Source organism: Mus caroli, chromosome 6 (genome assembly GCF_900094665.2).
Source record: "Mus caroli chromosome 6, CAROLI_EIJ_v1.1, whole genome shotgun sequence".
NCBI lineage: Eukaryota > Metazoa > Chordata > Mammalia > Rodentia > Muridae > Mus > Mus caroli.
In genome coordinates, this window is record NC_034575.1 from 47709837 (window position 1) to 47727369 (window position 17533).

General features: G+C 42.2%; 1 long non-coding RNA gene across 1 annotated transcript; it reads left to right on the forward strand.

The window, feature by feature from the left end:
• The first annotated feature begins 880 nt into the window (after positions 1-880).
• On the forward strand, positions 881-4718 carry LOC110295555. The gene is made up of 3 exons (XR_002378095.1): positions 881-983; positions 1679-1783; positions 3626-4718. It is a non-coding gene; the product is annotated as an uncharacterized LOC110295555 (long non-coding RNA).
• Positions 4719-17533: the final 12815 nt, after the last annotated feature.

Sequence of the window (17533 nt, forward strand, 5' to 3'; positions counted from 1 at the left end):
TGAGTTCCAGGATACCCAGGGTTATACAGAGAAACCCTTTCTCGAAAAACCAAAAAAAAAAAAAAAAAAAAAAAAAAAAAAAAAAAAAAAAAAAAAAAAAAGGCATCTGGACTGAACATGGATAAATTTTTTTTTGTCATTCCTTAAAAAAATTAGTGCAGTATTTAAGAGTTTTTGCCTTGTACTGGGATCATCAGTAATCTAGAGAAAACTCAAAGCACACAGGAAGATGTCATGTGTTATATGCAAATATTATGTCATTTTATATGAGGGACATGTTCACTTTAGGGTTTATGTATCGTAGGGGGCTCTGGAACTAATCCCCTTGGATACTGAGAGACCGCTGTATCTGTAGTCTGTAAATGCAAGCCAGCATCCTTCTTGGCCCATTATAGGCATACAATACTGGAAGCTATCGTTATTGTTAGCTATTACTAAATGAGGTCCATGAAAAAAGGTCTTTCTGTATAATCTAAATTCCCATTATGCTCCTCTTATGCCCAATCTGGCAGCAAAACAGCTTGCTGACAGCATCCATCTTTCCATTCACAAGTCACATGAAATATATGGCTTTTCTCTTAAAGGACTCCCAATGGTCCCCTAGGTTTCCTGGCAAGGAGACAGTGATTCAGGCTGGTCCAGGTAGAAAGCAAACTTGTGCCAACAGCCACATTCTTCATGCAGAATGCTCCCCACTGGGCCATGCTCGGTGGCGTGTGTGCCAGCCTCTTGGCTGGCTCCCTAGGCTGCTGCATAAATCGCCTTGAACATGAAGTTATTTATGGCAGACCCAACCTGACTTTGGCTCAGTTCTTGTTCTTATTTCTTAAAAGATAGTAATGCTGGGGAAAGACACGTGATAGGGGAAGCTGAATTCCACAGACAAACGTTGCCAGCTGCAGCCTCACCAATGGCTCCGAGTTGGGCCTTGGTTCATCACGAACTCTGTGATTTCAGAGTTACTGACACTTCACCCTCCCCAGGTGAATACCATCTACTACCCAGCAGCCGTGGCTGAACAGATAGGAATGGTTTGATATTTCTGCAATTTTGTTGTTTTGAGAGTTCTCTGTGGGGTCTTTGGACAGTGTATAATCTTAGAAAGTTGAAGTAGAAAAATGTACCTTTGCCAATTTTCTTTTTCCAGTTTCTGCTTCTTAATTTACGTGTCCTCTGAAGACACTGGGGCAGATGAAGCACCCGATCATTCTAGCTTTCCTCATTTGCAAGTCAAATTAGCAATGCATTATAAGCTGCAATTGAAATACAGTGGGTTTTACTAGCCTCCTGCTCCAGGTACCCCCACCCCTTCAAACTGATGTCAGAAAAGAGAAAAAAGAGAACAAAAAAGTTGATGTTTATATTTGGAGTCAGAGCTAATAGAAAAAAAATTATATATTTTTTTGTCTTCTCAGAATCCTTATTTGCTGTGAACCAAGTGAGAAAATAGGCCCACAGAGCAGGCAAGTAACAATTATTTTAAGTCACTCCACTGTGGATGATCCGCTTAGCCTGAGTTCTATTGATGGAGGGACACAGGGAGGTGCCGTATGACTAGGGCATGGGACCACAGTCACTTTTCCTTTTCTCTTTTATCCCTGCATGTGTTTCCTCTGCATCCGTTTGATTAGATTAATGCAGTTTGCATGTTTTTTTTTTCCTACTGAACATGTATTAGATGCTCAAGAGATCAGTGTGAATTTTGTTCCAGTATGGCAGCTCTGGAGGATGGTGACTGACATGATGCCCACTGTGAAAACATCAATTCTTATTTTATTTACAGGTAAATAGTTTGGTTTATTGGCTGTTGGTTCTAATTAAAACCATCTAAGTCACAGACTGGGTGCCATAGGTCAATCCGAAGTCTAGTAAGTACATTTTTTCTCTACAGAGAGACGCTTTCATCCATCCCCTGTCCTGTGCAGTCTGAGTGCTAGTTCTCCTCTTTCAGAACCCAAAGGGGGAAAGCCTACCACGAGGACTGGACTGAGCTCCCTGTCTGTGAGCACACATCCACATGTGCATGTGTCTAGTTACAAAGGACTCGCTATTCACTTATCTCCTACCCTCCAAAGTGCCCCATGCCATTGAGCATCTGAGATGTGAGAGGTCACCCATTGGGAACAAACAGCCTAAGTGAAGGAAGCACTGCTGTCTCCTGCTTAGCATGCCTTTCTCTTTTCCCTCATTCATCTTTCCTTTAGGAAGTCTTTACTCCGTTTTTATCAGATGGTGTTGGAGGTATAATTTTCACCTCATTTAAACTTAGAAAAAGAAACAGACAGAGACAGAGATAGGGATACACACACACACACACACACACATATATATGTATATATATATGTATATACATATATATACATATATATATGTATATATACATATATACATATGTAGAGAGAGAGAGAGAGAGAGAGAGAGAGAGAGAGAGAGAGAGAGAGCACGCACTCACTGTCTGTTGTACCACAGCCCTGTAATCCAGCACTTTGGATGAATTCAGTAACACACAAGCCTGGAAGTCTTTTGCTAGTGTCTGGTCATAAATTCCTCTCTCTGGCCATGGAAGCTGTGAGAGTCCAGTGTGACAGTATGAGAATGGAAACCAGATATTTGTTTTGTAATGTCAAGAGCTGACTGCAAAAGGAAGGCCAAGAAATGGAGGGAGGCCTGATTCCTGCTGCCTCTGTTGGGGCGCTCACACACACACACACTACCTGAAGCAAGACTTAATTGGGATATTCCAGTTAGGTGAGGTAATACTTTTTTTCTCTCTCTCTTTTAATTCAATTTTTAGTTTATGTTTTCAGGTAGCATACAATCAGTCGGGATAGGTTTCACTGTGACATTTTCATAAGTGTGCATTACACTTATTTTATTACTCCTGATGCCTCTCTGTCCCTTCCTCCTGTCTATCAGACCTACCTGCTCTCATGTCATATACATTCTATTATCCTCTATAGTCCCTCCTTCCCTTAAGCCTCCTCCACCCAGTCCCCTTTCTACTTTCATAACATACACATTTTATGTACATTAAAATTTGGATAACACATATCTAAGACGACCTTATTTCATGTGACCTAATGGTCCTAGCTGGACTCTTGATCCTCCTGCCTCAGCCTCTGAAACACTGTGGTTATAGTTGTGTGCAGCTATGTCTGGCAGACAGTCTCTGTGTTAGCTCCAACCCTTATGCTCTGTTTTGCAGTATTAGGGGTTAAACCCAAGGCCATTGTTCATGGTAGGCAAGTGCTCTACCACTGAGCTGAACTTCAACTCTCATAAGCCACATTAATATGATAATAAAAGGGAAATATATTCCAAGGTGGATTATACACATCTATGTTTAAATGAATGAACTCGAAAAACTTAAAAGTATAGTTTCTGTCCACACAAATGAAGAACTGTGATCATGGCTGGGATTGACCAATGGCAGGGGACAAGAACTGACTGCAGGCATGAGGGAAGAAGGCATTTTGGAGGTTTGCTGGGTAGAACTTGATTTGGGGAGTCTCTCCCAGTCTTTTCTGCATAACTTCATGAAACAATAGAAAACAAACAATCCCGTACATCCACAGTCAGCCACACTGGGGTTTTCAAAGTTTTCCATGTTGTTTTCTACCCATAGGAGACAGTTCTTTCTTATTTAGCCTTTCTCAGAGGTTGCCTGTCACCTGCTAGGGTACACAAAGGAGAAAGAAGGATGGCCAATGAGCCAGAGGACAGCAGATTGCCAAGCCAAGAGCAGTGTCTTTTATGTTCTTTGATAACTGTTCGAGTTCCCGCTCCTATTCCTTCCATCTATTAATGAACATCCTGGCCTTTAATCATCGATATCATTTCATAGAGACTTTTGCATGAGTCTCCCCTCGCCTTTGCTTCTCAGAACATCTGTTTCCCAGACCTTCTCTTGAGAATGAGCTTATACATGGCAGCTTTCCCCTTCTCTGGACCACGAAGCTGCATTTTCTATGCACCTTCAAGCATTAAATAGAAAATCAAGCTAAATGTACCATATTTTGTTATAATTACAGTCTAGGGGGAGAAATCCTTATTAATTAGGTATCCAAGAAAGTTATGTGGCCCATATGTAAGGTGAAATGTATAGTTCACAGTCATAATGTTTGGTAATAAAGGGATAGTGATGAATGAAAAGAACAAATGTAAATTAACATCCTCCAAATAAATCAAACAGTTTAGATGATTGGGCCACTCATGGCAACCATGTGCAACTGGGTTCTGGTTGCCACTTTAAAGTCTCTGATTTTAGTTTGCCTAAAATTATTCTTTTAATAAACGAGTGTAGTTCCAGAGGTATTCTGGTACCATTTGATAGGTACAGATTTACTGTGTTTGCAGTGTGATAATAAGACTACTATTCTGATTATTCATCATGGAGGCTTTGCTGTTGGGCTGGATGATGGTAGAAATTAAGGAATTTTCACTCAGATAAGGTCTCTTCCTTTTAGGAATTTATTCTCCACAGTTATGTGCGTTAGCCTGAGTCACATGCAGGACAACCTCATCACTGACCTGGAAGAGTCCCCTGGTTAATAATGATGACCATGTACCTAGGGCTTCCTGTGAGCCAGGGTCACTTCGAATTCTTAGTTCCCCACAGGAGTGTATTACCTAAGATAGTGTTTATATCTACAACTAGAAACCATCAGTTAAGGATGATTGATATGCCTTGTCTCTGGTAGTATAAGACTCTATAACTTAAAAAAAAAATAAGAATTTATAACTTGAACAGGAACAAGATTATATATTTATCATCTGACACTGTTTAAGACCTGGATGGTTTGTGTTCTTTTGTTCAGATATGCTGTACGAGTTTATCTTTGAGTTGGTTTTCTTCATGGTGGCATGATAGCTTATACAGTCTCAGTAGTGACATTCTTCGTGACAACTCCCCCCCCCCACCCCAAGAAAGTGGAAGGGATCAAGATTTTCTTAACAATGTTCTTACATTATGGTAGGATGACTTCGTCAGTGGCATTTCACTGTAGGTAGGAACTAGGACCTAGGAATAGTTGTGCTGTTGAGTAGGAAACTAACGTCATCCAGTATGGACAACTAACAAAAAGATCTCGTCATGCAGCTAAGGAAATGGGGAATTAGAAGAGTAATCATGGTCCAGGGTCTCTCAGCCAGGGAGTAGTGAAGCTAGGCCTTAAATGAGGGAATTCAACCACTTACTAAATGGCTCGTTGTGGCAAACAACTTGCTACCCCCAAGCAAAGCCTTGGAGTCAGAGAAAACCACAGAAATAGGCCCAAAGTTCTCCTCAATTTTTCATTTTTATTTTCATAAAAATGGTCCAATTTCTTTCGAAAGTAAATACTGTAGTTGATTTCATCCTGGAAGGGTAAGGACAGGATCCTAAGTGTAGGGACACTGGAATTCACCTTGGAGCAGGCTTCTGTGATGGTGAATGCTGATTACAAACTTGGCAGATCTAGAATTACCTAGGGATCCTCTGGGATAACTGCAGACAATGTTCTAAATTAGGTTAAATGATGTGGGAAGAGCCACCCACTATGACCGGCACCTTTCCCTGAGCTAGGATCCTGCGTAAGCTTAGAGTTTTAAAAACTTATTTTACTCAAGGTTTTGAAATGTTTCAACCTCCTTTCTAGCCCACTGACCAAAGGCAGGGTAAAGATGTTTAATAGGGCAAGGGGGCTATGGACCTGTTTAGATGTAGTTCTTTGGAGGTGATTGCAATTTTGTTGTCAGGATAATAGTAGTTCAGTCCAATGGCAAACAGTAGCAGCAGCTCGATCTGGTTAACCGTAATGGTCCGCTAAATAGGTATGAATCTGCAGAAGCAGCAAGAAACAGCTGGAATACCACAAGAAGTTCTTTGTTGTGTTTCTCTCTATGATGTGAAGAGCAGCAAAGACCAGTGAAGACCACTGAAGACCAGTGAAGACCACTGAAGACCAGCAAAGCATTTCAAGGCATAGCAATGCAAAAGCTTCCTCTCATTGTCTGAGTTATATTTATATTCTTCACAAACACCACACCCTCCCTCAAACATCTGCTCCAGTAAAAACATCACATGCCCTCCCATGTGTCTGCTTCAGCAAAACACCTTCTCACAAAACAGCTTGCAGAAAAACACCACACAATACAACTAAGTTTCCAAAGAAACCAGAAATTTCCACTTTGATCTTGTAAGGGAGAAAGAGGAAGGCGCACTAACATTCACTGTTCTGTGCTTTGACTGCAGATGCAATATGACCGACCAGCTGCTTTTCGCTCCTGATGGCACGCCCTCTCTTCTACAAGGCTGAATCATCAAGCCATGAACCTAATAAACCCTTCTTTCCTGAGGTTGGTTTTGTCTGGGTATTTATCACAAGAACAGGAAAAGCAGCTACTATAGCTTCCCAGAGAGACTGAGTTCTATTATCTCCAGTGAGAACCCAAAATCAATGATAATTAGCCTGATGAATGAGTGTGCTAGGCACACGTGAGCTAGTGTTCCAATGAGGAGCTACTATGCAAACACAGGGAAATGGAGTATATTTGAAAAACTGAATGTAGCCAAATGTCAGACACAAAGGGGAGCATAGGTAAGAAAGTTCTAGAGGTAATAAATGCAAGAGGTTGGGACCATAACCTGAGACTATTGTGCGGCCATTCGGGATTTTTCAGTAGATGACAGATTTGGTCATAGAATACAATCATAGAGATCACTGACTATAGAACCAGAGAATGGGTTCCTGTGGTGTGAAAGCTATGATTCCATGTGCAGAGTAAATGGGGGAGGAAGGCTTCTTTCTAGTTAATGCCTTCATCCTCACTGACTTACAGGGGATGCCCTGTAGTAATTTTGTTACTTAGCTCATTGGTTATTTCCAATTCATTTTTCCTTTGTCCATGTCCCACTTAAGACATTAATAAGCTGAAATGCTTCTTTCCCAGCCATTTGTTTGGGGTGACCACATGACAGGTTGGCTGTGGAGTCTGGGGGAGGAGTTTAGCCTGTATACAGGAGAGATGCATTAGTATACTGTGCTGGAACTTGACAGCTGGAACCATTTTTGAAGCTGAAGAGAAGTGCTTAAGGATGCATGCTTGTTGGAGCAAACGGTGGAAGGACCCTGGGTCTTAGATAGCAGCATGCGTCCCACAGACCATCAGACCATCAGGACATTGCTAAAACTGAGTCACTTATTAAGCAAGTGTTTGCTTTTCTGTCTTATGTCATCTTACACTCTTAAGTCACAATCTGCCATTGAGAGAATTCAAGGCAGCAACCGTGGAGGAATGGTCACCTCTGATTTGCTTTCATGGCTTACTTATATTGTTTTCTATGAAACTGAGGACTGCTTACTGGGATCTGCCACCACTCACTTGGTCTGGGCTCTCCCACATTATTCAACAAGCAAGAAAATGTTCCACAGATATGCCTACATGCCTACAGGCCTGAGGAAGAAAATTCTTCAATTGAAGTTTCCTCTTCCCAGGGGACTCTAGTATGTATCAATGAGAAAAACCAACAATAAACTTAGTGGTGCCTTCTGTTACATAAGAGGCATGCTTAGGCCAACAGGAATTCCTCATAGAAGCTTCCATCTGCTCTTCTATCTTGATTGGGTACAGACAGCAAGAGAAAGAAATGTCTATAGTATACACATCACATTGATGAGCAGGACAGAGGTCCCATGATGCTGTCCCCTTGGGATGACACTATTGAGTATCCTGTCTGATACTGTAGTAAGAGTCTGGCCAGTTCCTTCACCCTTAGCTCATTCACTTGCTTCTGACACTTAGCATAGTAAGGGGCAAAGTCTACTTGGCTCGAAACTGCATCTGAAACACCCAAAGCAATAGAAAGGAACGGGACAGTTATTTTTTGTAAAGTGTCTTGAAGTTTTAGTAACACTCATGTTTGAAGCGAAGCTTTACCTCTACCATACTTCTCTTCATGCAACCCACGGTGATAGAATAGTGAAAAACAAGAGAAAAACATCAGTGAAACATTGAAGTCCCGGAGACCCTGAAGGGACCATAGGAGCTTCACCTGCTCCTGGTCACCAGGCCCCTGTCACATAGCTGCAGTCCCTCATAGATTTGTGACCATCAGTCACAAAAAGGCAACTGCCCCCAAACCCTTCCACATGTAGATAAGGCATTCCTAACATCTCAGACCAAGACAATAGGAAAAGAGACTTGACCTGTGGTTACATAGAGATCTCCGTGCTAATGAGGTACCTAGAGGCCTAGAGCCCATTAAGCTTCCCTTCCCAGACATTCCTCCCTGCAAAGGGGTATTTAATCTCAGACTCTGAGAAATGGGGTATGGCTTTACACATCTACTTTCTGCCATGGCAATAAATGGTTTAGAACCACAAACTGTCTCTTTGCATCGAGATCTGCCATGGGGAAGCCATGAAGGCCTTCACCTACAGAGCCACTGCCTAACCTCTCTACACACCTATCCACAACAGCCACCAAGTCAGATGCCCATCAAGGCAAGGACAATCATCACAGAGCCAGCTGGAGCTCTCCTTTTGCCCCTGGCTCTGGGCTAGACCCAGCCTGCAGGCTCCAACTCAGTTCTCTGTTCTCCTGTGACTCCCAGCAATGCCTGGGTGTCCAAGAGCCTGAGAACCCCAAGGCCCTGGCCATATCTCAGACTGTGCTTCCCCATCCCCGAACTTCTCTACAGCCCACCCCTGGCCCTGAAGCGGTGTGGGGTGATCACAAACTGCCTGAGTCCCACCTCTGTGGTAGAGTGGACATGGGACCCACAACACTACAAAACATCTTGTTCATCCAACATAGACCCATTTTTTTTTTTTAGAATTCTTTCATTTCCCACAACTTGAACATGCACACTGGCATTTACATGTTTGGAATACCCAGACCAACAGCGACTGATTAATGTGTCCATTTAATGTGTCCTATGAGGCCTCCCACCTCCTGACAGGATCAAGGGAATCCAAATTTGCCTCATTTCTATGTCATAGTACTATTGGAAAGAAAGACATAATTAATGGAGACATGATACAGGGGGTTCTCTTGATCTTTGGGGGCCGCCACATAATGGGACCCCTGGTATGGCTCCCCCGAGAACCTGGCCATGGCAGTGACACTTTTTATACTACTTTCTGAAGAAATGGATGGCTAAAAGTGGTCCATCAGTGCAATTCCTTCTGGAGGAAGGATGACAGCTGCGGTGGGTGTGAAACAGAGGCTCCTTGTTCCTCTGAGTGACACTAATTACGGGGAAGAGCTTTGTAAACACTCCTCTCTGCTCAGGGGAAGTGAACAACATATAGTAAAGAGCGGGCACAGCCCAAATGACATCTATAAATAAATAGCAAACAAGAGCACTTTTCTAATTGAATGCAGGTAAGTAAATAAATCAGGAGACACTTAAGCCCGTGCTGGAGACAACGAGTCATTTTCTACTCCGTTGACAAATGAAAGAGGGATTGGCTCTTGGATTTTGCCCGTATGTGCATGCTGGGATAACTGCTTTTTACCTATCCAGCTGCTACCTCAAAGCAAAGTGATTATATATCCTGTGTGTGTGTACAGGACCCTCTCAATTTAAAAACAGGGCTTATTTTACAACTTTGTTTTCAGCAACGGTTGGCCACTCTAGAAGTAATGTACACATTAGCTCTTCATTCAAAGCAAAATGTATAAACAAGAGCTGAACAAAAGCCAATAGAAACCCCTGGGAAATCAATAGGCTTTGGGGAATTAATCCCTTGATATCTTACCTACATTCATCTGTTGTGCTAGGATTGCAGCCAGCCGTCAAGAAACTCAAAGGAAACAGCTTGGACAAGGTGGAAGTTTACTTACATATCCTGTAAAGGGACAAGACTGCTGATTCCCATGGGCCAGGGAGCCACACTACCTCTCCTGTGTTTCTTCTATGGTATGACTGTCCTGCATCCCAGGTACCATCACATCAAAGGCACTTTGATTCCTGGGTGAGCAATGGGCACTTCACTTGGAAATAGGGGTAGAGAAGAGCCATTGAAAGGCACAGCACACTGTTTTGCGAAGTGGTCCCATAAATACTTGTTAGCCAGGATGAGTATGACTGCATCCACTGAAGAGTACTCTGTTAGCCATTCTCAACTGGCAACTTGACTGGGGTTGGGATCCCTTATTCGACAAGTCTTTGAGTGTATCTTTTAGAGATCAAGGGAGACTGAAAGTGTTGAGTAAAGACCCACCTGGAATGTGGGTAAAGCTATTCTTGGACTTGGATCTCAGACTGTATAGAAAAGGATGTAGGCTTAGATTTTTTTTCGAAATGTGTTTTTAATAAGAGCTCTTAAATGCTGCAATCTCTCTTCTAGCCCACCACCCAACAGAGGTAGTGGAAAGGAAAGGTTAATAGAGCAAAGGAGGCTGGGCGGTGGTGGCGCACGCCTTGAATCCCAGCACTTGGGAGGAAGAGCAGGCAGATTTCTGAGTTCTAGGCCAGCCTGGTCTACAAAGTGAGTTCCAGGACAGCCAGGGCTATACAGAGAAGCCCTGTCTCGAAAGAAAAAAAAAATAGAGCAAAGGAGGATGTGTAGCTGTTTAGAAATATTTCTTTGGAGCAAAACCGATCTGTTTTATCAGGATATCAGCAGTTCAGTTCATACAAATCAGCAGTGGCAGCTTGATCCACTCACAAATCATTCGAGAATCAGCAACATCAGGTTGATCCAGAAGAAACCACAAGGCTCTGCCAATCAGAAGTGGTAAGAAGCTGCCAGCACCCAAAGCTGCCAGAACACCACCAGAAATTTTTTGGTGTGTTTCTCTCTATGAAGTCATAACAAAAAGATGAGCAACAAAGAAAGGCAAGGCATACCAATACCATCCAGCATCCGCTGGGTTATATTTATATCCTTTCCAAACATCATGCGCTCTCTCAAGTATTCTCTCTAGCAAAACATCACATGCCCTTTTTCTAGGTTGCCCCCAGAAAAGCACCACATGTCTCTTCTTAGCAAAACATCATCCCACATGTCTGTTTCAGCAAAATAATCCTCTCATAAGACAGTTTCCAGAAAGCCATCACATAATACAACTGAGTCTACAAAGAAACCAGAAACATCCACTTCAAAGGGAAAAGGGAGAGAGCCAAATGCACGTTGGCCTTCCCCCTTCTCTGAATCCCAGTCTGATGATGTGAACTCTGTCATGCCTTTCTCACCATCATGGACAGTGTTCTCAGAGACCTAAAGCCTGAATAAAACCTTTCCCCTGAAGTAGCTTTCCATCACACAGTTGGTAACCGTGATCAGAGGAGTAACTAATACAAAGGCTTGGCATGGATCACTACTGGTGGGGAAGAACGTTATCACCACTAGAAAGGTAACACAGTACCAGGACTTCCCATCACTTCTAGCCACCCTGCCACTTGTCCAGAGAGAGGATGTAGGTTTTTGCAACACATAAGAGTTTCCACTCAACCTCTCACAAAAGCCATAAAAAGGCATTTGATACCAGTCAGGAGCAAAACCTAAGTTGCAGGCTATCCTCCCTCTGCAGAGCTGTGTATCAGCAAAGCTTTCCTGCTGGTCACTTCCTCTTTATGTCTCACCTCTTTGGTGGACCCATTTCATAGCTCAGCTTTCTTCATCATAGTTATAGAGTCAGGCGTTCCCGGCCCTTTGATATATCATCATCACTTACAAAGCTCACATTCCAGAACTGCACAGCTGAGTTACAAAAAGAAAAAAAATTCTCCTCCTTACCATCTCTAATCATGTTTAAAAGAAGTTTACAGTTTTGTGTTGGGTCTCACTCAATGGTGTCTTGGCCTCACGTGGCCTGTGGGCCATGGGTTAGACAAGCTTCCTTGCTGCCTTCTGGGAAAAGCAGTTTCCTCTAGAAGTAACTTTGAGCACCCAGAAGCTTCTTATAGTTCACGTGGAGAGGCTCGAGTGTCCTATCCTTTCTTTAATGATTTTTTGAGTTGTGTGTGTGACAGCATGTGAGGACATGTACTACTGCACACACACTGAGGTCAAAGAAGAACTCTTCCCCTTCCACCTTCCTGTGGCTTCCAGGGGATGGACTCAAGCGATTAGGCTGCATCACAAGTCTTTACCATCTGAGCCATCTTGTGGACCCAAATTTCCTATCTTTTTGAGCCCCAACTTCCTATCCCTTCTTCGGAAATGTTCCTATGGGTAGAAAATAAACACGAGCCTACCTTTATAATTGGTTGGCGTAAGGGAGGCATAATAAATTAGGGATTTGGGTATGTGTATCATTTAGGGAATATTTGTGCTACATGAAATTATTGGTTTAGAATTTTATTAACCTGGAGTTTTTCAGGGGGGGGTCTTTTTCATGGGCTCCTTTTTCTATGAAGAAAATAAAGAAGGGGAATCTTTTCCAGTTAAGCTTTTATCTCTCTAAAGATGTATGATTTCATATGCATGGATGAATATCAGTAAGCACGTGCTCTCAGAGAGCCAGGGGTGTGCGCTGAGAATTACTCTGTGCAACTGGGGCTAAGTAAATACAGTGCTGTGCCAGGAGTCTGCCGTGGCAGCAATTGCTTGGAAGAGCATTTAGTACTGCTCTCTCCAGTGCTTTCATTAAAGCCTTCTCGGAAGTGAACATGGTTCATGAAAGGAAGGAGAGATTCCTTAAAGTTAAAAGAAAGGGAATTACAGAGGATTATGAGCTGAGTAAATTGGGAGGGAGATTAAATTCACATCACTACATTTGATATATGCTTACCGATAGCAGAGAAGGCAGCCATGGTGGAGAAAAGAGGCTTAGGGGCTATGTTTTCTTGGTCTTTTCTTTTTTTCATTCTGCAGCAAAGGACAGTTGAGAAACCTTCCTAATACTGAGAACTTTTTATTATAATTCCTCATGTTGTGATGACCCCAACCATAAAATTATTTTTGCTGCTACTTCATAATTTTGCAGCTGTTATGAATTATAATGTAAATACCTGATATGCAGGCCATCTGACATGTAACCCCTGTGAAAGGGTCATTTGACCCCCAAGAAGCCATGACCCACACAGGAGAAGCTCGGATTTATAGCCCTTCGTGTATGTCAACAGTCACCCTAGGATCATCCAAATACACAGCTGCCTAGTCTTCACAAAAACCCTGGGGAAGAGATATGATTAGTCCCATTTTCAAGATGAAACTTGAGGCAAAAAGAAATGAAGGGCTATGGCCAAGGTTGTAGCCACTGAAAGAGTTGAGGGTTGACTATATTCTGCTGACTTTACAAGCTCTGTCTACCTCACAACAACAGGTTATACTATATGGGAGACAGAAGATCTGGTAACCTGGTTTAACCTGCTCACCTGGTCATACCACCCTCAGCTCTACTTGAACATGCCTGTCCCCCAAAAGTTGTATATCCACCAAAGCTGGGACAGCTGCTGAATTGCCAGGTTTTGACACAGTCTCTGGTGGCTGGACAGGCCAGTGATGATGGTGGACTGTCAACATCAGATGCATGAGTGATTCTTGATCATCATTACTGGTCTCCACTTACAGATGAGACAAGATTGGGAGGTCTAGTGACTAGCTAAAGCGTGTTGTCGTCTATTTAGGCATCTCCTTGGTTCCCGATTAGCCAGGAATTTTGTTTGTCTTGTAAGTCACGAAGGTCCCAGCTGTCAAAGTCTTTCTCTCTAGAGCATCTGCAGCCATTCTGCTGTGCACCATGAGCTCATCTGATCCCTCACTCCAAGCTGCTTTGGATTTGACCTGGTCTTGGCCACGAGACCTTCAGTGAAAGGCTAAGTGGTAAGTGGTATTTGTGACTCAATTTTCCCAATGAGTCAGAAATAAAACTACACTTCAGCATGTTAGAAGCCATGCTGGGATGAAACCCAAAGGACAGCTCCTCTTTAGTTCTTTGGGGATGCAAATGGACTTATGTGTAGGGGGGTCCATTAGTGAGGCTGGTGAGACAGACTCAGAGTATCCCAATGCTTTGTTTCCTTCTTTACTGTCTCTGTCTCTGTTTCCCCTCCCTCTTTTCCTTTGATTCTTTTTTAAACTTATTTTAAAATAGTATGACCTAAACATTCAGGGGTAATTTATATTTCTTATTAACATTCTGATCAAGAAATTTATTCCCAAATTTAATTCTACTAGTTAGTAAAACTGGAAAAACACCAGGAGTCAACCAAAACAAAAAATAAATAAAACCCCAAACCAAACCAAACCAAAACAAACAAAAGTTTTTGAGGGCGTTCTTAAAAAGCTGAGAATGAAGTGATGTTGGGCAAGTCCAATACTCGGTGAAACTCCATTTCCTCCAAGAAATATGAAGTTAGCCAAACTTATAATACGTCCCCCACACAAGTGTTTTCAGACACAGTGACATAATCTGTACTGTGCACACCCACACTTTCATGGTGAATTGACTTGTGACCACCGTGCCAAAACTCACCGTGGGAAGAAAAAGTTTATTTACTAAAGGATGCTGGGAAAACAGGATAGCCACATGTAGAAGAAGGAGATTGGACCCATGTAATGTGAGGACCAACTCGGAACCACCGAAGTCTGGAATGTGAGACCTGAGACTGTAAAACTACTAGAAGAAAACAGGAAAAGCAAGTGGTACAGCAATGCTTCGGGCAATGCCTGACTGTGGATTTGACTAAAAAGTTCCCCTAACAGCAGCTAGATTGTATCTAGCTTTTGAAAAAGGTTTTTCACAATAAAGAAAACAGGAGGAGGGCGTGGTGGCGCAGCCTTTAATCCCAGCACTCGGGAGGCAGAGGCAGGCGGATTTCTGAGTTCGAGTCCAGCCTAGTCTACAAAGTGAGGTCCAGGACAGCCAGGGCTATACAGAGAAACCCTGTCTCGAAAAAAAAAACCAAAAACAAAACAAAACAAAAAAACAAAACAAAAAAGAAAACAGGAGGATAATGACAATCCATGGACAGGGGAAAATGTTTGCAAACCAAGGGTCTGATAATTAATACCCAAAATATAGAAGGAACTCAAGAGCAAGAAAACAATCTTATTTTTTAAAAAGGAGCAAAAATCTAGAAGAATCGTCCCTCTAAAGACAGCATGCAAATGGCTACAAACACATGAAAAACACACCTTCATCAATGATCAAAAAGTGCAAATTAAGGCCACCTTGACTTAACACCTCCTATCTGTCTATTGTAAATCAGATGAAATGTAACAAGTATGGGTCAAGAGTAAGGGAGCTCTTGAACATTTCTGGGGGGAATTTGAATTAGTACAGCCATTATGTAAAATGGTATAGACATTTCTTGGGAAAGAAAACCCTGAAAGTGGAATTAACGTATGATCTACCACTCCACTGCGGGTAGGTAGCCAAAGAACCTGAAATCAGTATGTCAGAGACAAGGCTTATTTACAAGAGCTAAGCTGTTTCTTATGTCCACCACTACATGAATAAAGAAAAGAGGGTATTATGTACACACCATGGAATGTTATTCTGTCCTTAAAAATGAGAGAAGTTCTGTTATGTGTGGCTACATGGATTGACCTGGAGGGCATTTTAAGTGAGATAAGCCAGGCACAGAAAGACTTTGAGCCCAGAAGGCTCAGGGCAGAATGGTGACTAGCAAGAGCTTGGAGATGGGAGAGAGGAGGCTAAAGAGAACAACATTTCAGAGGGAGGAAGATGAAGCAGGTGTTTGAGAGGACAGATAACTCCATTAGTTGATTCAACCAGCTTCGCCCAGTTGTGTAATATGACATCACTTTGTACATAATAAAAACATATAAATTATAATTTGTCAATATGTAGTGATAAACAATGCTGGATAAGGTATGTCATAGACATGGTTAACTGAGTAGATAGGATGTAGATAGGTCTGAAAGCAAACTTCACTGTGTGACTTGGGAAAACTCTTTTATCTCAGTAGCTCTCAACTGGGGGCAGTTCCATTCTGCCCTGAGGATATTGGGCAACATCTGAAAATAATTTTGCTGTTTTCTGTGATGAATCAGGGTACTGTTAGCACCCATAGGGTAGAGGCAAGAGATGTGAAGGAAGAGTCTACAGTACACAAGACAGCCCACAGCCAAGAGTTTGTGGTCTTAAATATTAACAGTGCCAAAGTTAAAAACCATGCTTAATCTTGGTAAACCTCTAGATTTGGTTTTTTTCAATTGCCTTGAAGACAGAAATAATAATAACAGGGCTTATTGTCTATGTTTGCTGGGCTATCAGAAAAAAAGTAATTCAAGTAAATCAGAGCCCAGTGCCTGGCTGTGTAATGTTATGTTCTAAGTCTATTTATGACCAGGGCCCTTGTAATGGGCCTCTCCAGAATGCTATCAGCTTGTTTACAATCAGGGATCACCAGCCCTTCCTAAGTTTACAGAAGAAACTTGTATTGCCTTGGCTGCCTGGCATCTCTTCCCTATTTCAGCAGCCCCTGAAAAATCTTCCCCCAATTAAATAAGGTCTTGGTGGCAATATAAATCTAGACATATACCTAAGGAAGCCAAAGTTACTACAACCTTCCTTTCCTTACCCTAGCCCAGCCAGGGAGTAGCCTGTGCTCTGATCTTGGCCAATAGAAAAATCTCTTCTAATATGTTGACTCTTGTGCAAGAGAAAATGTGGAAAAAAATATAGCAATATGTTGACTGGTGTCAATCTGTTGAGTCTGAGTCTTAAGGCTGCCTCCCAATGCCACATCGTCCTTGGCTGGTTCCTGTCTCCTCAGGTGTGTGTTTCAAATACCACCCAAGCCCCGTGAGCTTAGTGGATCATGTACAACAATCTCATCCATTTCCAGAATTGGTTCCTCTGACTGCAGTCAAGACTCTTAGCAAAGGATTTACTACTGACCTGGTGAGCAGAGCCATTGCCTTGTGGATAGTGTCTCATGAGAGCTAAGGATCAGGGTATGTAGCCTAGATGGCAGCCGAGCAGGGAAGGGCTCCTGGTTGTGTTTTCCCACTAGCATTGCAGCAGCATTAAATCCCAGACTCTAAAGCCAGATTCTTTATTGAAGCACAAGCTGAATGTTCCTGCTCCAGCCAAGTCCTTATCAATAAATGTAAATTAGCAGAGTGTTTTAGCTCTATCCTGCAGTGAACTCTCTGCATTTGCCTAATAGCACTGGGCAACAATCAGACTTAAAATATTGATTTAAGCAAATTCTCAGAAGTACATGGCATATTTATTGTAAAATATGAAGCTATCTTTTTCTACCTCCATTTTATCTTCCCTGTTTGCCAGACCCCATTTTAATATCTCTATGGAATGGAAACACATTTTGTGCCCATTTGGGAATAGTCTAGCCAAACAATGACACCGCCTTCTGATAAACACACAAATAACAGTCTCCAGGTTCATTAATGGTTACCTATAATTTAGCAGATTTTTCTGAACCACAGGAATGATGGTTTATGGGCAAATACAACAAGCTTTAGATTCTGTTTTTTAAGTGATAACTTAATAACAAATTGGATTTGTTTAGTGGCTTGTGAGTAGTCAATTATTTTTAACATTGCAGGGAATATTACAGATATGACCTTTCCCCTTATAGATATAACTTATAAAATTCAAGTGTGAG